We start from the raw sequence: 21,247 nt of genomic DNA, 5'->3' as shown, positions 1-21,247 counted from the left end.
GTGATAAGGGGACTCCTGTTGGATCAAGTTTTAATTAAAATAGCTAAAGCAAAAATAGAGGCAGAGGAAAACATAGCTAATAAAGTTGCTAAAACATATTTAATAAATAGAGAAAAATGCTATGAATTTAATGAATCAGTAGGCCGCACTCTTGCAATTCGTACAAGGCAGAATGTATCCACAGGTTACGTGAGGGAAATCCAGGACGAGGCAGGCACAACAGTGGATGACCCAGAGGGGATACGGGAAGTGTTTAGGAAATTTTACATTTCACTATATGACCAAAATCTCCCAAATGATTTATAAGATAGGTAATAACCTTCAAGATATTCCGGTGGATATTTTACCGAATGGTGAATCAAGGGAGCTGGAGGCATCATTTACTATGGAAGAAATTCTGCTGGCTTTGACAAGCCTCCCTTCTGGTAAGGCCACGGGCCCTGATCAAATCCCTATGGAATTTTTTTAAACCTTCTGGGACGTAACTAAGCAGGATCTCTGTACCACTATGCAGTATGCACAGACAGGGGAATCAATACCGAATAGTTGGGCTGGGGCAGATATCGTAATAATTTTAAAAAAGGGCATACCGGCTAATCAACCCGGGTCATACAGGTCAATAACACTAATGATCGCGGACACCAACATTTACTCTAAGGCCCTACCTATTAGAATTGCGAAAATAATTAATACCCTTGTGAGCATCAATCAGCATGGGTTTATTCCAGGGAGGGGCACTACGCATCATACTCGAAAGGTTATCACTCTCTTGGATGCCGCAGAGGTTGCAGGAGACCCGTTCCCAGTAATGTTAATAGATGCTGACAAAGCTTTCGACCGGGTCTCCTGGGACTTTCTGTGGGTCATCTTGAGGAGAGCGGGATACGGGGAGGGTCTGGTTAAAGCTTTGCAGGTTCTATATGCAGCACCAACCACTTGTATACAAGTAAACAATGGGTATACGCTGCCATTCCAGATAAAGAGGGGCACACAGCAGGGGTGCTCTTGTTCCCCCTCCTGTTTGCTCTGTATATGGATCCATATATACGGCGTATTGAGTTAAATGTTGATATATGTCCAGTAGACACCCATAGAGGGCAATGTAAAATCTTGGCCTACGCCGATGATGTTGCTATTATCACTCCTAGGCCGGCAGAAGCTATTGGCCTTGTGGAGGAGGAGGCAGAGTCTTTTGGAGAGGTATCTGGCTACCCGCTAAACTCAGCCAAAACGCAGATTATTAAAAATAGCAAGGCGGTCTGTTCACACCATCGGGTGATTTCTAGTGGGCTGTATTTAGGAATTATTACACAGGCAGATTTAGATAAACTTGTGGGTCAAATATTGCACCGGTAATTAATAAAGCTAAAAAAGAATTGGATAGGGTGCATAACATACATTTTTCAATAGTTGGACGTACAAACATAGTTAAAATGATTTTTTTGCCAAAATGTTTATATTTATTTAGGGCTATACCCTTATTGTTTGAAGGTAGGTGGTTTAAGGAGTTTGAACTTATGGTAAACGGATTTGGTTGGGCGCATGGAAAGACTCGTAGGGCGCTGAGGTTTATGGCACTCCCAAGGGAGCGTGGTGGGGGTGCCCTACCAGATTTGAGAATGTACTATTGGGCAGCTTGTCTCCAATACATGGCAGGCCTCTTTGGAGGGGCAGAAAAGGAAGGGCAAGACGACCTAGGAACTTTGGCGATATATGCATTAGTATTAGGAGACCAGGCTGAGAACATCTTCTTGAAGTTCATTGAGTATAGCTATTATAAAAGAACTAAATTTAAAACAGTTATGGCCGCGTATAAGATATGGGCTGCCTTTGTGAAAAGATTTGGTCTAGGTAGATACAATGCATATACAAGACTGGGCAAGAACCCTACTCTTCCTGGGGATATATTTTTCGGGGCAGTGTTTTCAGAATGGGGAGATCTTGGGATTACTGAAATGGGTGATATGATGGGACCACAGGGGGTAATGCAGTTTATTAGCCTTCAGGCAATATATGGACTGGAATCATCTCATTTTTTTAAGTTTTTACAAATCAGGAGTTTTATGTTGACAAAAACGGGTGGTTCGGCCGGATTTGGGACAAATCCTATGTTGGACATTATCCAGGAGGGCACAGACTGTACAATTAAGAGATTCTACTCTGAATTAATAGAGCAACAGGTAGATGACTTAGAAAAGTATGAGGGAAAATAGATGCAGAAGGTGGGTCTTGAAGGAGTATGCTTTCAGAGGTCATTAGAACTTGGGCAGAAACTTCTGTGTTCAGCCCCACTCCAGGCACAGCATTATAAGACATTGTATTTTCTATATCATCTAATATAGGATAGCACAATGGGGAGGGCTAGCCGGTATTACGTGCCCAAGATATGATAGTCCTGAGGCTGGCTTGGTTCACATGTTTGCTACCTGTACCCATTTAAAATCTACCCGGGATGAAATTGAAATATTCCTCAAGAGTTCACTAAGGATAGAGATTACCTTAACTACAGCCGTAGTACTTCTGGGAACAGAGAACAATGCCACTCGGAATCTGCAGAAATATTTCATCTTTGTGGCAATGGTGGTACTGCGCCTTTGTATCGCCACAGCCTGGTTGGATAAGCTACCACCCACATTTCATCAATGGCTAAGGAAACTTTTGGCTGCCTATAATCTTGAGAAAGCAATTTATGCAAGGAGGGGAAGTAGAGGCAAGAAATTAGGTAAGGAAATATGGGAACCTATAAAAAATTGTAAGGAGAGAGAACCGGGTTAGGCTGGGTTGAAAATATTTAATTGAGTTCCTTTGCTCTCTCGGTCTGTTTATGTTTTTTATTTTTGCAATGATATGGAATATGTTTACCCTATAAGTGTTCATGTAATTTCACTTGTTTTCCCTTTATTAGTATGTATGTCAATCATGATGATTTTTATTTGCTTCTCTGCGCCCTGTACAATAAAAGGGGGGGGGGGAACCTGAATAAAAATATATATTTTTAAAAAACGAATTTGCTACGCACTTCTCGAACGCCTTTGTGCAACCCCTCCAGAATTTGATCCCATTGAGCATTGGAGTAAATAATAGATAAGCGAGATTGCCATTTAGTCCGAAGAGTATGTGAGAGAGGTTGTGAAAAAAGAGGGAGCAAAAAGGTTTTATAAAGACCAGAGGTCACCCCCTTAAACTTCCCCCATAGTTGCAGATAAGATAATATTAGAGAAACCTGAAGCAACCAAGGTGGAGCGCCTAATTGTTTTTTAAGACATTGTTGTAGTTGAACGTATTTAGAGGAATGTAGGAGTGGAAGATTAAATTCCTCACAAAGTTGGGGAAAAGTTTTAAAATCTCCATCATGTAATAGTTGATCCAGAGAAGAAATGCTGGCTTCTCTCCACAAAGGCCAGGATAAAGTACGACCATTGATACGAATAGCTGAATTATTCCACAAGGGAGCTTTAATGTGAATTCGCGGATTCAAACTTAATATGCGATGAACCCTCTGCCAAGATCTATGCATGGCTAATAAGATAGGATGTTTAGGATCCAAAGAACTAGTACCAGTACTGTATAAAAGGGATAGTCCTGAATCCTGAGATAGAAGATGACGTTCAATTGATACCCATTGTGGAATGTCCTTAGATTTGGGTAGAAAATATGAGAGTTGAGAAATGTGTAGGGCAAGAGAATAATGTTCAATGGATGGAAGACCCATGCCTCCATATAACTGATGGGCCTTTAATTTAGCAGCAGCAAGGCGCGGTTTAGCTGTGCCCCAAATAAAGAGCTTTATTTTGGAGTCGATTGATCTAAGAGTAACTAAAGGAATTTGGAGGGGGAGCATACCCAAAACATAAATGAATCTTGGTAAAGTAACCATCTTAATAGCTTGAACTCTACCCCGGAAAGATAATCCTAGAGCTTTCCACTTATCAAAATCCCTCTGCATTTGAGATGATAAAGGAGCTAAATTATCCGCAACCATATTTTCCAAACCTCTATTAATCAGAATCCCGAGATACTTAAGGTGTGAAGATTGCCAGTGAAAAGAGAATCCAGAAATTGCTGATTTCGTAGTGCCAACTGAAATAGGTAACGCTTCACTTTTGTCCCAATTTATTTTATAACCAGAGAAGGAGGAAAAATCATTAATATTTGAAGAAGGGCTGGGAGAGATCGGGGGAGGTTAGTAAGAGTAAGGAGAATGTCATCTGCATATAAATACATTTTAGAATGGCCAATTGGAAGGGGGATACCTGTAATATCATCAGATTGGCGAATTGCAGCAGCAAGAGGTTCCATCGCTAAGAGAAAAAGAAGAGGGGACAATGGGCAACCCTGGCGTGTACCTCTGCGAATTGGAAATGGGGTCGATAAGAAACCTCCACAGTTGACTTGAGCTAATGGGCTATCTTATAATAAACGTACTTTATTAATAAATTGCTCACCCAAACCAAATCTATGCATTATTGTAAAGAGATATTCCCATTCAATGCGATCAAATGCTTTCTCAGCATCAAGTGAGAGAGCCAAGCCATCTTCTGGAAGATGTTTAGCAGTCCATAATGTGTGAGCCAATGTACGAAGATGATTTCGGGAACAACGGCCTGGGACAAAACCCACTTGGGAATTATGTATCAAGGAGGGTAACACTTTGCGAAGACAGGACGCAAGAATACTAGCTAGAATCTCAATATCTGAATATAAGAGGGATATAGGGCAATAACTTCCGCATAAAAGAGGGCCTTTGCCTGGCTTGGGTAGAACAGCTAAAATTGCTTTATTAGAAAGGGGGCCCAAGGAGAATTCTTTGTCAGCCTTTAGAAACGCAGCATGCAAAGTATCTATCACATTCTGACCAGTCCATCTATAAAATTTGGCGGGGAAACCGTCCTCTCCAGGGTCTTTATGATATGGCAGAGCAGTGATAGCCGAAGAAATCTCGTCTCTCGTGATAATACCTTAAAGTAAGGCTCTGCCATCATCCGAAAGCTGCAGAAGATTCACCTTCTCTAGAAAAGTTGACATTTTATCCAAATCAAGCTGATTACTTGGGGTATATAGAGATCTATAAAAGGAGGTGAATTCATTAACTATTTCCGGAGGTCTGGCGAGTATTTCACCCTGGGTCGACTTAATAGCTGGAATAGCCATAGCAGCTTCTTTCTGACGCAATTGTGCAGCCAATAATCGGCCAGCCTTTTCTCCTTGTTCGTAATGTCTCCCTTTCATCTTCTGCAATGCATACTCAGCCTTAGATGTAAAAAGACCATTAGGAGACATGCATGCTTGTTCCAACAATTTGCGATTCTGTAAAGTAGGGTGCGATATATGTAATTGAGAGTAATGTTGAATGTCTCGTTCTAGTTCTGTTTGTTTTGCAATATTATTCTTGTTGATAAGAGCAGCATCCCGCATTAACTGCCCTCTAATAGTGGCTTTTGCTGCTGCCCAAATTGTTCTCTTAGAAGAGACAGAGTCCTCATTAATAGTGAGATAATCTTGGAAATGAGATTGCAAAAGAAGCTTACCCCCAGGTGTCCTATATTTCTGTAAACTCATTTGCCATGGTTTGCGTCCTGGTTTAGATAAACATAAATCAAGAGATATAAGAACAGAAGAGTGACCAGGGGGGCGTGGCTAAGCACACGACTGCAATGGACGCCTTAGGGTAAAGCTCCGCTCCGAGCTCCCCTTCCCGGCGAATTTATCCGCTGAATTAACACCCACAGCTGGCCGAAAATAGCAGGCGCCGCTGCAGAACATTGAGAACGTGTGCCCAGCCGATTTTGGAGGAAATCGGAGACGTCGAACGGCACCAAGGTTTTTGCGGACCAGAGGCCGGGCAGGTCGGCGACGGACCCGGCGCGAGAACAGGAAAGACCGAGGCTCCAGCGAGACAGGTAGGCCCAGAGGTGCAGCCTACAACCGGCATTGTCGGGGTTGGCGGGGCCGGCCGGACTCACGTGAGGCATACCCGGGAGCTAATCCTACGGAACAGAGAGCGCCGATTCCCGCGCACTGCCCACCTTGACACCCACACACAGGGAGAATGAAATAGAGAGGCAGCGGCAGGAGGGCACGGAGCGCGGGCCGAAGTACTGAGGGCGGGACCGGAGTGAGACCGAGTGGCGCAATTGGATCAGAGACACGGGCCGACAACCATAGAGACCCTGAACGGGACTCCCACACGAGATTGTGAAGGCAGGCGGCGGTGGCTGCGGAGACGTTGGTGGCTGTGGCCTAGAGTACGGATGGCAGGAGGGCACATGGAATGCAGGCAAAAGAGAGGACGACTGTAGAGAGCGCAGCTGACCGCCGCTAACACGATGAACGTGAACACAGAGGCCCACGACTGGGGGAGCGCCTGGCCAATGACAGGCCTCACGCACGCAGAGGCAGGAACAGGGAGGTGAGGCGTGTAGCGCCCCCAATTGCTGGCTGCAATACATGAAGAGGAACCACTCGTGGGGCAGGTAAGTATGGGCGAATTTTGCGAATCTCGCGTTCGCGAATTTTGCGGATTTGCGAACTCGCAATCCGCAAAATCCGCGAATTCTTGCGAATTTGCGGATTTTTTTTTTTTGTGTTCGCAAGGATTTCTGCCAGTTCGCGAGGGTTTCGTACCAGTTCGCAATTGTGAACTTACATTTCGGCGCGCAACGGTCGCGAATTATGTTGTTTCTACGTCTGGTTCATCATCACAGGTTCCCAGCACCCTCTGTTTCACCACTGCAACCCTCTGTTACATCAATGCCACCCTCTGGTTCATCATTACTGTAGATTATGGGGGGGGAAAGCAAGCACACCAGCCCTGCTTCAACTGAGATGAATTAATTTGGGGTTAGTTTATTAATGTGTCACTGTTTTAAAATTCCAGTCTGGCATCTGCTTCCTTATCTGTAATTTTGCTTTCTGTTGCAGTGCATTTTTTTTCCCCAGGACCTTTGTGGCCTACTTGTAGCTATTCTATGAGCCTGCTGTGAGGGTCAGAGCAGGGTCATACAATTGTTGCAACTAGCAACTGAATTCTGGAGGGGCCCCAGTCAGGAAGCACTACCGGGAATTGTTACTAATGATGAGTTTGAACTCTTGCCCCTGCCGAGTGCTTTCAGTTTTGAAAAACTCGTTTTTCTGCAATTTCGCGGGGTTCGCGGGGCGCGAACACGCGCGAGATCGGATTCGGAAGCCGCAAATTCGTGCGAATATGCAATTTGTTTTTTTTGCGGCGTGTTAGTTGGCAAGGTTTTGTGCGTTTTTGCGAGCCGCTCGTAGCGCAAGGCGCGAAGTTACCCTCGCGGTCGTTCAAGGGCGCAGCCATCTTGTTTGCCTGACGTATTTCCGTTTCCGGGCGCGAAGTGTAATCTCGCAAAGTCCGCGGCTTGCCAGTACAGTTTTGCGCGTGTTCGCAAGGAAAATCTCGTGCGAACTTACCCGCGCGGTCATGAACGGGCGCGGCCATCTTGTTTCTCATTCATTGCTATGGTTCTGGGCATGGTCTTTGTATCCTCTGTCAATCTCTGCCATCCTTTGCTTGTTTGAAGTTTTTTTTGATCTATTTTACTTATTATCTATCCCTCTATTTTTCTAGCCCTATATTTTTGTGTTTACTGCTACTTTTGGTTAATTTTAAACTACTTTTGTAAACTCTTTTCTTTTCTTCTCTTCCCTATTCTATTTTCTTTATTCCTTTCCGCCCAGACCATGGTGAAGGGAGCCGGGAAGCATCCCGAGAAGGGGAAGGGTCCCGCACCCCGTGTCCGGCTCCCGTGCGGGCGTTTGAGGGGGGAGCTAGTGATGCCACGGGAGATCTTTAGCCCGGAGGAGGTGGCCCAACTCGTTTTTTATGTTCAGCGCCGCCTCCCCAGGACCATCATGGGAGGCGGCAAGATCAGTGCCGGGTACGGGGCCCGGGAGCGCCGGAAGCGGTGGGAGAAGGTGTGCCAGGCCATTTACCACCACTCTCGGGTCTGGCGCACCTACAACCAGGCCACCCACCGCTGGACGGATGTCCTGACCCGTGAGCGAGATCTGCTCGACCTCCTTTGCCTTGAGATCCCCGGGCTTGGTGAGTAGTAGTAGCTATGTCTTTACTACTATGTTTGCTCCTGCTGTGTTATTATATTGCAAATTTTTGTTTTTTACCAAGAGCAATAATGCTGCTCATTACAATGTAGGTAAATTTTATTTCAAAATCTTCTGTGCATTTCAGGTACACTGCTCTCCTTCTTCTCAGTAGTGTTGCTACTATGCTTATTTGTTTTAGATTTTGTGTTCATTTCATTGGCCTGTGAAATTATGTATGAGTGTAGTTGAAAGAACTGCGTAATGCTACACACTAAGGTTCAGATTTTTAATTTGCAGGGATGCGCCAGTAATTGTGCGTCACGCCACCATCACCCATGGTGCGCCGTATTTACAATGCGGCGCGCCATGGGCCCAAAACGTCACCAAAGCGTTACGCATCTGTGCCGTAAAGGCGGCGCATTGCTGGAGTTGCGTCGCAACGATGGTGCAGCTCCATCAATGCTCTGGGGTGCCCTATCTCCCCAATGCTGCGTCAAGCCGTACGTCTGCTTCAAGCAGGCGCAGGGTTTGAGTCACGCATCATTGTCCTCAAAGTGACTGATTGAAATCTTGTAGATTTCCCTCAGCCACTTTTAGGATGCGTTCCTGCGCAGGAACGCCCTCCCTTGCGCCGGAACGCCCCCTATTGGCGCAGGGCTTTACAACGTGATGCATCTCCCATATGCGTCACGTTGTTAATATACGCCGCACCATTGCGCCTCTTTTGTGCTGTCGCTGCGTCACAAAAGTCACGCAACAATGGAGCAAAAGAGCCGCAAGGGCCTTCTAAATCAGCCCCTACAGACTCAAGTCCAGTCCTTCCTTTGTACACATGGCGATAAGAAGAAATAGTGGTGGTGGATTAATAGTTTGAGTATTTTAATGACTGGTTAATGTAGTAGGAAACTTTAGTGTTGTCGCTGATCTTCAATCACGATGGACTTTGGCTGTCACTTTGCGTGCTGCGGACTGCTGCCTGCCAATCCTAGGCAAACCTTTTTAGTACTTTGTTTAGCGAGTTACATAGGGTAGTTTCCAATTCGACGGTCCGCAAATCAAGCAATACTAAAGTAATGACGTAGTCGACCACATGAGATTGGTCAATAATATATCCCGTGGAGTCGTTCCCTATTTGCTATTTCGCAAAAATATTTTGTTACTTTGTTAGTTCTTTTGAAATGTTTGATTTGGTTGAGAAATATCATCCATGTTTTCTGTTTTTCTTTCTTTCATGTTGTACATCAGCTTCCCCAAGGGGCAAGAGGAGGACACAGGAGGAGGAGGGTGCTGTTGACGATGCAGGCCAGGACCGGGTAGTCGAGGGCTCCTTTGCTGGCCCCAGTAAGTTTTAATTTTAATATAGAGTACTTATTTTTTCCTAGCGTTCCTCATTCGATTTTTTCTAAATCGTCTTTGATCTTCTTGTAGTCAGGATCTAAATTCTTATCCTGCCTCGACTATGACTCCGTGTGGTATTACTAGATTATTCTTATTAGTCTGTCTGTGTAGCTAACTAAGATTGCACATTTGGCATTTCCATTGGACTCCCATTCTAGTCAGCAATAGCTCTATGCACTGAGTGCAGTCCTCTGGGATTGTCCATAATGTCTTTTCAAGTATTCTAAATGTTTATGCTTTGACCATTGCCAACAATAAAAAGGTGAATGACCACCACCAAGAAAGAATAAGATACTACTTTACTTTTGGTTTGGATAGGAGGACAATCTATTCTACTACTGTTGCAGGGACAAATCTGCACAAACAGAACTATGGACACTAAATAATGCATCGCTTAGCTTATCAATTATAATAGGTGCTGTAACTGTTAGACTTTCCACATACCTCAGTGATAACAGACTTTGTAGTTGAACCCCCAATCTCCTTACTGACTAGATAGTGTGGCAGAGTCATTTAGCTCCCAAAGTCACCGATGGCAGAGGCACGGACTCATGCTTGCAAAAATTCGAAAACCTTTAGCTCATCCACTCTAGTCTGGAGGACCAAAAACCACAGAGTCTATTTAAGTTTAAAAGCTTTATTAAAAGTAAACACATTTATTAAATTCAAGTTTGTCATAAAAGTGAACGTGTAACTGAAAATGGAAAAGTGCTTAGTGCTGACGATTAATTGGACACATTTCTTGTGGTCGAGCCGAGCTCTCACCTGGTTTGAACTTGATCCTGCTCGTGTTCTTAGAAGTCAAGGTTCTGTCTGTTAGGAGAAAAAGTGGTGCGTGTTAGAAAGTAAAAAGCAAACATTCATCAGTTGTGCCAAAAAGTGCAGCAAGACAACAGCCTTCCCTGGAAAAAGGGACATTTTTACTCTAGAGTACACAGTCATAAATTATTAAATTGTACACTTTTTTTCACATTTCTTTCTTCCTCCTAGACCAAATATTATATAGTAGTGAGTGGTGTATTCTAACATTATTAAATGTACTTTGTAGGTGGAACATCTGGAGACGGGGCCAGCGCGGAGGTGGTGGCGGCATTGGACGAGGAGGACAACTCTTGGGAGGAGGCGGTGCAAGTGCCGGACAAGGACATGCCTGTGAGGGTTCACACGGTGGTGGCGGGCAGAGGTAAGCTATACATTCCTTAGTCATTGAGATTGAAGACTGCAGAGTGTGCTTTCTGCACGGGTGTATTATAAAAAAAGCAGGTAGTAGCCTCCTCTAAATGTACTTCGACTTAGCTGTGAAGTTTTTGGCGAGAAGAATCCCTATCAGATCTGAGGTGAACTTGATGGATGGGATGAACGAAAAGCGAAAGAAGGGTGTAAGTAAGTGTGGAAGCACGAGAAATGTAATGATGACTGGCAAAGAAGAATGATATGTGTTTGCTTGGTCCCCGAGGTGGCTGGGAAGGTAAGAAAATTGTATGGTGCATGGCTGGGTTAATGATGAAGCAAGGATGGGTGGAAGGAGAACAGCCTGGGTGGGTGAGACAGAAACTGTATGTGTGCAATATACTTTGAATGGATGGATGCCTGGATCATTCATGGTACTATCTGACTCTTAGATAGCATATGTGTATCTAGAGAGAGTAGACGGTCACTGGATGAAGTAAGTGTTACTTTGAAGAGCATGTAACACCGCACCCGCACGTCCGTTCCAGTGTAGGAAAGGCAAGGAAAAGAAGTTGTAACGTTGTCCAAAGACTACCATGAATAGTAGCAGTAGTTTGTATTGCAACTGCAAGCACAGCATATATCCGGTTATTACGGTGGACACTCCCTACCTCCCTTAATAACTTTAGTTTAGTAGTAGTACGTCATTCATGTGTGGGGGTATCACTGTTCACTCAATAATAAGCAAAGCACCTAAAGTCATCCCATATGTCATCAAATACATCCCATGTGAAGTGATAGATAATCAGATAATTTAGCTTCTTCATTTTCCTTTTCTAATACTCATTTGCACTGTAGGGTGAAAGCTAAATTAATTAAGCCCTTTTAACAGAGTATTCTCAGTGCCACCCGTAATAGAAAAGTAAGAGCTTCACCACCTGCATGTACTGGACCGGTACAGTAACGCAAGTCTGTCTCACTCACCATGGTGTGCGTCTGTTTTTCTCGGGTGCAAGTTCACTGCGCTGGCATTATGCCGGCTTGCATAAGATAACCTACCAATTTTCCTAAACAAGAGAGAAGAAGAAGAATAAGAGTGGTGTACTGTCATAGTCGACTGTAATGGAAGTCCATAGTGCTCGTAGAATTTGTTCCTGAAACTCCCACTAATGTTAGAGCAAGGATGAAGAAGTCGGAGGTTACATAGATACTGTCCTCAATAGTTATGTACTGTGCTTTCAATTTGCTACTTGTACTGTGACAACTTTCTGCTCAATCATTTTGTGTTAATCTTAAGGAGCATTAGTTACTGACTATGTCTTTCTTTTTTCATGTAGTTGCTCCTTCCAAATCCAAGACACCATCAAGGAGGAAGGAGCTGGCTCGAATGGCCCGGCAACGGAGGCTGGATGCCACTGTCGCTGAATATCGGCGGCTGGTGGCCCTGGAGTAAGCATGGGCGGAAAATCCGTTTCGCTCGCGGATTTTGCGGATTTTCGGTAAATTCGCAATCCGCGAGATTCGCGAATCTCCCGCAAAATCCGCAAATCCGCGAGCAGCGGATTTTATGGCTTGCTCGCACTGTTCGCGTGAGTTCGCGGCTTCCCAGTACAACTTCGCGCCCCGCGAATAAGCGCTAAATTGCAGAAATACGATCTTAGCAAAACTGAAACTACTTACCAGGTTCAAAAGTTCAGGCTCATCATTAGTAGCCATTTCCTGTAGTGCTTCCTGAGGGGCCCCTCCAGAGTTCAGTTGCCAGTTGCAACTATTATGTGACCCTGCTCTGAACCTCAGAATAGTTACACATATGCCACAAAGGTCCTGAATTACAGCTAAGGGAGACAAGCAGGAGCCAGGCTGGAAGTTCAAATCCATTAATCAGCCCCTAATTCATTATTGTCAGTTGGGGCAGGGCAGGTGTTGTAACTAATTTTGCAACAATGAAAGCACTTAGCAAGTGCAAAAGATCACTAATCAGGAAGCACTAAGGAAGCAGGTGCCAGCTAAAAAAATATTCTGTGACACATTAATCAGCCCCAAATTAATTCAGGTCACTTGAGGCAGGGAAGGTGTGCTTTGCTTTGCCACAATAATGTACACTGACTGGACAACCAGAGGGTGCTGTGATGAAACAGAGGGTGGCATGGGTGGGCCAGAGGGTGGCATGAGTAGTCAGAGAGTGGCAGTGGTGACAGAGAGTGGCAGTGATGAAGAAGAGTGTCCCAAACAGGCTGGACACGTAGAAACAACAAGTTCGCAAAACTTGCGACCCGACAGGTAAGTTCGCGTTTGCGAAATTGTACAAAACCCCCGCGAACTGGCAGAAACCCGCGCGAACACACAAAAAAAAATCCGCAAATTCGCGAGAATTCGCGGATTTTGCGGATTGCGAGTTCGCAAATCCGCAAAATTCGCGAACGCGAGATTCGCAAAATTCGCCCATGCTTACCCTGGAGGAGGAGGAGATGCAGTCTGGTACAACAACAACGTCCACTGGGACAGCTGCATCCTCCTCCGTGCGGGCTGCCAGCCAGCGCAGTGCTCCAGCGGTACGGAGCCGGGCTACCAAAGCCAAACGCCACCGCCCAGCAGCAAAGAAAGCAGCTGCCCCTCACAGGATTTGCAAGGCACACCGGCGCCGCTTATCCCTCAGACTGTCCTACCTGGAGCAGGAGGTCCATAACTATAAGAACGTGGTGGAGGGCCTCCGCTTCGAACTTGCCACCCTCCGCAAGGAGCATGATGCCATGGCTGCTAATTCCAACAGCACCCTGCCATAGTGTCCCTTGCCCCTTTTTTAGAGACTTTTGGGGGGTGGGAATTGGGAGTTGGGATTTTTGGGGACTTTTGAAGGACAATCGTTGGGGTTAGGGAGGGTCTTGCGGGAGATTCTTTTGTTAGGGCTATAAAAATATACTTTTTGAAACTTTATCTGACCATACCTGTTTTTTACTGCTTTTGAGTCTGGTGGGTGGGGGTTTAACAGTAAGTTTGTTTTCCTGAATAGTCCTAGGACTTTAGTAGTACTACCGTCAATCAAATCTCTCGTCTCTCCTAATACTCCATTATACTACCTCCAACCAAACGCCTATCTTACCTGTAATTTCTGTTTGCAAGTAGGGCTAGGCCCAGGGCTGGCTCCACGGGAAACAGCAAATAAGGTTGGCAATCCTGGGCGGATAAAATTTCCTCATAGCGGTGGTACTAGTGGTGTGACACAGTGGCAGTTGCATGCCTATGAAAAAAAAGAAAATGAAATCTGGTTTGTCCTCCTGAGCAATACAACGGTACAATAGAGAATATAGCAGGTGACAGAAGTACACTAGAACAGTGCCACATTGTAGCCTAACAAATGTTAAAGTATAACTAATTCGGTTGAAGTTCTTTGACATTAGCCATGGGTCTTTGTCAAGCAGAGTAAGAATATATCCTCGGATTTCTTCACCAGCCTGTTGCTATCACCTTATCCTCCCCAGCAAGTGTGTGGATTTATTGCTGTAATTTAGTCACACATCAATCAAAACCACACAGCCCGGGGGAAGAGGGTTAGGGTTTGAAAAATGGATGGGTACGGGGGATTTTGGGAAAGGTTTTGGGAGACAAGAAAAAATAGCACAGCATGGACAAACAATTGTGAACATAAACAAATCTTTGGGTACAAGCCTATCCATCAATCTTTGAAAGTGCATGCACTACTGCATGCATGTCAGTGAAAAGTAAGTAGTACTTTCAACAACTGTGGAAGAAAGAATGCGACAGTACAGGGCGTGTGTGGAATTATTGATAACTATATTCAACATAAGGTCTCTGTAGCCAGATACCTGAGAGCCTTGCTGGTCACTATAAATCCATTCACAACAACACTCAATGGGGTTGGTCTGGAAGGTATAGTAGATAGAAAAGGAGAAATTGCTTTTTTTTCTAGGTGTCCCCTCACTCACCAGGGTTGCCCCTTGGTGACATGCTTCATCATTGGGGCCATCCCAGTCCTCTACGGGCTGGGGCGTGCTGCGACTTGCGAATTACGTAGGAGCACTTACAAATGACTATGTGTGGTGATGTGTTAAGGGATCAATTTAGAAGCAGAGAGAGATCCAAGAAATGCAGTCACAGTCAGAGAAAAAGGCAAGGGATACTGTATCTATGTTGTTGTAGTTGTCCTGTTGGAAGTGGTAAGTAAGTTGCCTGCAGAAAAAAAGTCCTCTTATTAGCGGCACTCCTCCATTGCAGCCGACGCTTCGTCCATCGATGTTGGTCACCAGAAGACACCCTGTCCACTGCCTGCCTGATGCTGAATTGTGGCTCGCTAATGTGAAGCCTGACTCCATCCTTTTTTCCCCATTGCAGAGACTGAAACCCGGCCTGTAATTATGCAACGAAAAACAGGAAGTGATATAATATTACAACACCACTGATAAATAAATATAAGGTATGTAGGCTGTGGAGTGCAAAAAGTCACACTTTGATTTTCCTAGTAGACAGTACAATATTTTTGAAAGTGCGTACTCTGTCTGAGTCACCTTTTGAAGTATAAATAAGTAGGGGCAAATTAATGTAGCGGATCTTTCCCCTCAAGCTAGGTGTACTGTAAACTGTGTTTTAGAACAAAATTAGATCTTCCTAGCAGTGCTCCCACCCAGACCCTTACTAAAGCCAGTCGCAAAAATGTAGAAAACCCCCAATCAAATCTCAAAAAACGAGGCCTAGCAGAAAACTGGTGACAAAACTTACTTTGAAAGTAAAAGTAGGCCGAAGTACCCCCTTACTAATTACCCCTTACCCACCGTGGATTGCATTCAAACCACTTGCAAGCAACCAAGCAAAAGTATCCATAGCCAGCATCGCTCCAAGACTCGAAATCCCCCCCACTCAAACACATGCAATTGAAATACTGCTAACCCTAACGAACCCTAAGTTAAGAATAGTGGCAAAGGCTTTCTTTAACTATGCCAAATCCCCCCTTTCCCACCATGGATTTTCTTCAAATAACTTGCAACCAAAATTACACATTCTCACGAGTGCTCTAAGACCCCATAACTCAGTTGCAAAAATCTAGAACACCCCGAAACACATGCAATCCTGCTGCGAAGGCTAACCCTAACGGAACCCTAAGTTACAAAAAGTGCCAAAAGGCTTTTCCGTGAGGATTTTGTCCCAACCACTCCTACCCGGTATTAGACCTTCCCAGGAATGCCCCAAGACCCGCCAACCCACCCGCCAAAAAGCATAACACCCCCAAACAGGCCAAAAGCAAAATCTCATACTTGCAATATTTCTCGGCCTTCGGTCCAAATGCGCTGCGTAGCTAGGCCATAAGTCGGGGTTGCCACCACGGATTTCCTGAAAAGCAAATGCAATCAAGATTAGAGTGTCCCAGCAGTGCTCCCAGACCACGAAACTCACCCACAAACAGACGGAACCCCCCCTAAAAGCACCTCAAAGGCAAGCAAGTCATCAAAAACACAAAAAAAATTCCGCCTGGGATTTGGTCCAAACCACTTTTATCCGGTATTAGAGCTTCCCAGCAATGGCCCCAGAGCCGTCAACCCAGGAGAAAACGAGTAGAAGACCCCCAAACAGCCAAAGAGCAAAAGTACAAAAATGGGGACTTTGTCAGTTTTTCACAAATTTCCCAAATCACTCCGCGCGCGCTCTGCAGCTAGGCCCTAACTCCCCTCTGCCACCATGGATTTGCTTCAAACCTCTTGCAAAGTAAAGTATATATAGCCAGCAGTGCGCCCAGACCCCGAAACCCACCCACAAACACCAGGAAGCCCCCCAAACAGGCCCCCGAAAACGCTACATTGAGCAAAATGTCAGAAATAGCCAAAAAAAAATCGGCCTGGATTTTGTCCCAACCACTTCTACCCGGTATTAGACCTTCTCAGGAATGCCCCAAGACCCGCCAACCCACCCGCCAAGAAGCATAACACCCCCAAACAGGCCAAAAGCAAAATCTCATACTTGCAATATTTCTCGGCCTTCGGTCCAAAGGCGCTGCGTAGCTAGGCCATAAGTCGGGGTTGCCACCACGGATTTCCTGAAAAGCAAATGCAATCAAGATTAGAGTGTCCCAGCAGTGCTCCCAGACCACGAAACTCACCCACAAACAGACGGAACCCCCCCTAAAAGCACCTCAAAGGCAAGCAAGTCATCAAAAACACAAAAAAAATTCCGCCTGGGATTTGGTCCAAACCACTTTTATCCGGTATTAGAGCTTCCCAACAATTGTCCCAGAGCCGTCAACTCACCTGCAAAGAGGTACAACAACACCCCCACAAGTGCTGAGTCTTTCTTCATTGGGCGTAAACCAGCCCTCTGGTTTGATGGAAATAGGAGTCTGGAGGAGGAGGATAGAGGAGCATGTTCTTCTGAACTTGTGAACCTGAGGAATGCAGACTGCGGCAACTTCAAATCAATTAGCAAACCAGTGAAGACAGTTCTGCTGATGGGCTTGTTTTTGTGATTATCTGATTAAAGTTTGAAATATATTAACTGTGCACAACAAAGAAAGACAGACACACAGGAATAAAAGTGAATAAGGACGAAAAAGAAAGTTATTGATTCGTTGTCTCATTTTCAGGGCTCGGTATCACGGTCCAGGAATGACAATAAGGCTTCGTCATCATACTCTGCGAATTCAGGCAGGGTGAGCTCAGTGTCACCTGACAGAGTAGAAATTCCCTCATCTATGTTGCTGGCCACCTCCTCTTCATCCGGCACGCTTTCTCGTACTCTGAAATCTGGTGGTATGAGGTGCTGATTCATCTTGATCATTGTTAACCTCTCCACATTTTTGGGCGAGAGGCGGCTCTGTTTGGGAGTTACAATGCCACCAGCAGCACTGAAAACCCGTTCAGAAGACACGCTTGCGAGTGGGCAAGACAAGTAGTTTAAAGCCAGGTTGGTGAGCTGTGGCCACAATTCTTTTTTCCCATGCCAATACGCCAATGGGTCAGAATTAACATAGACCTCTGTTGAGTCATTCAGATAGTCCTTCACCATCGACTCAAGGTCCTCATCCAAGGTTCCTCCACTTTGCTTAGCTCTTGCTGTGCCTCTGACCTTTTGAGAACCAAACCCACGCAGAGCTAGCCAATCCTCTTCAGCCTCCAATGTTTCTGTTGTGTCTCGTGCAGATGATCCGGTTGCCGGTGTCTTTAACGGCTGAGAGGTCACTTGTGCCACAGCCACAGGTGCAGAAGTGGATTGTTTTGACTGGGGATGGCCTGCTGATGTACTGCCATTTCCTTCAATTTCCAGCCGTTCTCTTTCAAACCTCTTGGCTGACAAGGCTAGCCAATGTTTGTACTTTGGAACATGTTCATCATCAAAAGGAAAGAATGCTTGGCCTGCCAGCGCCTTTTTGTAGCGTGGATCCAGAATAGTAGCACAAATGTAATGCTCTTCTGAGTGGATCTTTTTAAGACGTTCATCACCTTGTAGGAGCTCTAATAATTTCTCAGCCAGAAGAAAAGAGTCTTGGTTTTTTACATCTTTTTCAAACACAGAACACACCTCCTTCAGTTGGTCCTCCAGCATGTACAACAATGGGATAGCTTTTCCCAAATTACAGTCCTCCTTGCTGACTGCACGCGTGAAGAACTCAAAAGGACGAAGCATGCGTGTCAGGCTTTGAACTATGTTCCATTGCGCCGCACCCATCCTCAGCTCCTCTGTACCCTCTGTAAGGAAATATTGATCGAGTTCCGTATACTGCTCATACAGACGCTCAAGCATGTAGAAGGTTGAGTTCCAACGTGTTACCACCTCCTGGATGAGTGCTTTCACTGGCATTTTACGTTGATATAGCAGGCTCCTCAGCTGCTTCCGGGCCTTAAAAGAATGGCTGAAATGCTTGCACATTTTTCGGCAGGTGTCCAATACGCTGTACGCTGCACTGCCTTTATTACCCAAGAATTTTTGGACAACCAGGTTTATACAGTGCGCCAAACACGGCACTCTGAAATAGTTACCGTCCCTCATGGCCTTAACTATATTGGCGCCATTGTCCGTGGAAACATAACCAACCTGGCGTTTTAGTGGGGACAGCCAGTTAAGGACCTTTGTGTTAAAGACATCCAAAATGTTTTCTGCTGTGTGACGTTTCTCCAAACCAAACATGGCTAGTGTTGCATGTTTCCGAGCAGCTTTAAAAACAATGTCCGTGTCAACACCTGTGTTTAGCTTTGCTTTAGCCCCTGAAAAAGAGACCCAGTGTGCAGTGATGCACATGTAATCAGCGCCTGCGCCACTGGTCCACATGTCTGTTGTCATATGTATAGTGTGAACAGCACTCTTCTGCAAAGCTGCCCCAATCACTTTCAGAACATCTTCATGTAGTGCTGGAACCGCAACTCGGGCAAAATAGAACCGGCTAGGAACCTTCCATTTAGGGCAGAGCGCTGCCACTAATTCTAGAAAACCAACCCCTTCTACAAAAGAAAAAGGGAGAAGGTCCAGAGCTAGCATTTTAGCCAGCTTAGTGTTATACAGACGCGTCAGTGGGTGGTTGCGTTCATATTGCGCTTCTGTAAACAACATCTTTTTAATGTTGCCCTGGACCAAGGATTTACGGGATGATGATGATATCTTCGACCCAGTTACGCTCGCTGATGAACTTTTCCGCATTGATGTCTCACTCTCTCCCACACTCTTAGTGTGCCTCACATGGAGTGTGCTGCTGACAGGGGTACTGGGTGTAAGTGAAGTGTTTGAATCGTCTTCTTCCTCCTCGTCATCATCAGATGAAAAATCAACGTTTTCATTACGTGCAATTCCGGCTTCCTTGAACGCCTCTAGGTGCGGAAACCATTGGACAGGGTGCGCTCTCTTAAGATGACCTCTCTGGCCTCCGGTACCATAGTTAGAACCAAGCTTACCACGACTAACTCGAAGCTTACAAATGCTACAAATGGCTACGTTTTCCATTTTTGGGCAAACACTAAAGAAGTCCCAAACTGGAGTCTTGAAATGTCTTTGGGGGCCGGAGGAGGCGGCGATACTGGTGGTGGTGGTCCTGCTGCTAATGCCAGATGAAGTGGAGGATGTGGATTGCCGAACTTCAGTACGTTTTGCACTTTCACCACCACGAATTGAGGTCGAGGTGGGTACCTTCTTGCGAGGAAGAAATATGGAAGCGGTAGGTGTTGGTGTACTACTTAACTCCAAATCTAATGATTGTTGTGTTTCCATTTCCATTGCCTCCTCGTCGACATCATCATCACGCTCAGCAGCTTCTCGGGATAGGGTCAAAATGTCTCTTTGCTGCATGCCCGGTGGGGCTGCAGTGACCTTTGTGATGACTGGCTCGTCGTCATCATGAGAGGCTTCATCACCAGCAGTATCTATCACTTCTTGTTGAGCCTCATCACACTCCATAGCTATGAGTTTTTCGACGACCTTCCTTTTACGCTTAGGTACCTTTGTCAGATCATGGTGTGCCTCACTCTCAGACCGCAGTGGTGGTTCCCAAGCTGGATCCGTATCATCAGAAGGAGGTGGGCTTGAAGAAGATGTAGACACCCCCCTTAATCTTTTCCTTGCTAGGGATGTGGAAGACAATGAATGATCATCAGGAGGAGTGGCTTCCAATGATACCTCGGCTTCATTGTCGATTTCCTGATGTGCCCCTACTTCGGGAGGAACAACTATTGTCGGCACTTGTGACCCTCCATGCACCTCTGCTTGCGCATCTCCTTTTGCTGCCTCTCCTTCCACATGTACTTGGGCGTGTACTTGCACATGGTGTTGTTGTTGCGGCTGTGGTTGTTCAACACTTGTCAGATGAGTTACAACAACCTGTGTTGATTCAGGGACATTGCTGCTACTTTCTTGCGATGAGCCAACATCACTGGTCGATGGTGATTGGAGAAGTACACTGACTGCCTCTGAAGCACTCAAGGGCTTTGACTTAAGTTGGCGTGGTGGTGGAGGCACTGAACCCAATGGAGCAGGGGTGCTGCTCCCAGCTTGGTCCCCAGCAGATCCTGCTGCTGCTGCAGGCGTACTTTTTTTTTTGCTCCCAAAAAACGTGGCGGTTGGCACACCAGCCTCCTTGGTAACTTGCTTCTTCTGCTCCTTACTAGCAACTTTCTTGCTAGAGGAGCTACGGAGAACTTTTTTTGGGGCCATCTTCTTCAGAGCAGGTCAGACAGCAGGCCGCAGTTGCACGAATTGTAGAGTTGTCTGAGGCCAGACGTGACGTCGCGTGACGTTATGCTGCACACACACACCGCTGCAGGACTTCTTCCTGGCACTGGTGGTTCTCTTGTCTTGTGCACCTAAAAACAATGGAAGACAGAGGAATATCAGTTCAGTTATACACCACAAAAAAAATCGGAAAAAAAACAGAAAAATCAGCACAATCCCATTCCATCCATGCCCTCCATGATGTTTAAGTTCAAGACAGCCCACAGAAAGACTAGGCCCATGCTAGACTCAAATACCCCTGGTGAAAAGGCCACAAGTACAGCCCCAAAAAACGAAAATCACTGAAAAATCAGCACAATCCCAATCCATCCATGCCTTCCATGATGTTTAAATTCAAGACAGCCCACAGAAAGACTAGGCCCATGCTAGACTCAAATACCCCTGGTGAAAAGGCCACAAG

The sequence above is a fragment of the Lissotriton vulgaris genome, chromosome 6 (assembly GCF_964263255.1).
Source record: "Lissotriton vulgaris chromosome 6, aLisVul1.2, whole genome shotgun sequence".
In the NCBI taxonomy this organism is placed as follows: domain Eukaryota; kingdom Metazoa; phylum Chordata; class Amphibia; order Caudata; family Salamandridae; genus Lissotriton; species Lissotriton vulgaris.
This window is presented reverse-complemented; position numbering follows the sequence as displayed.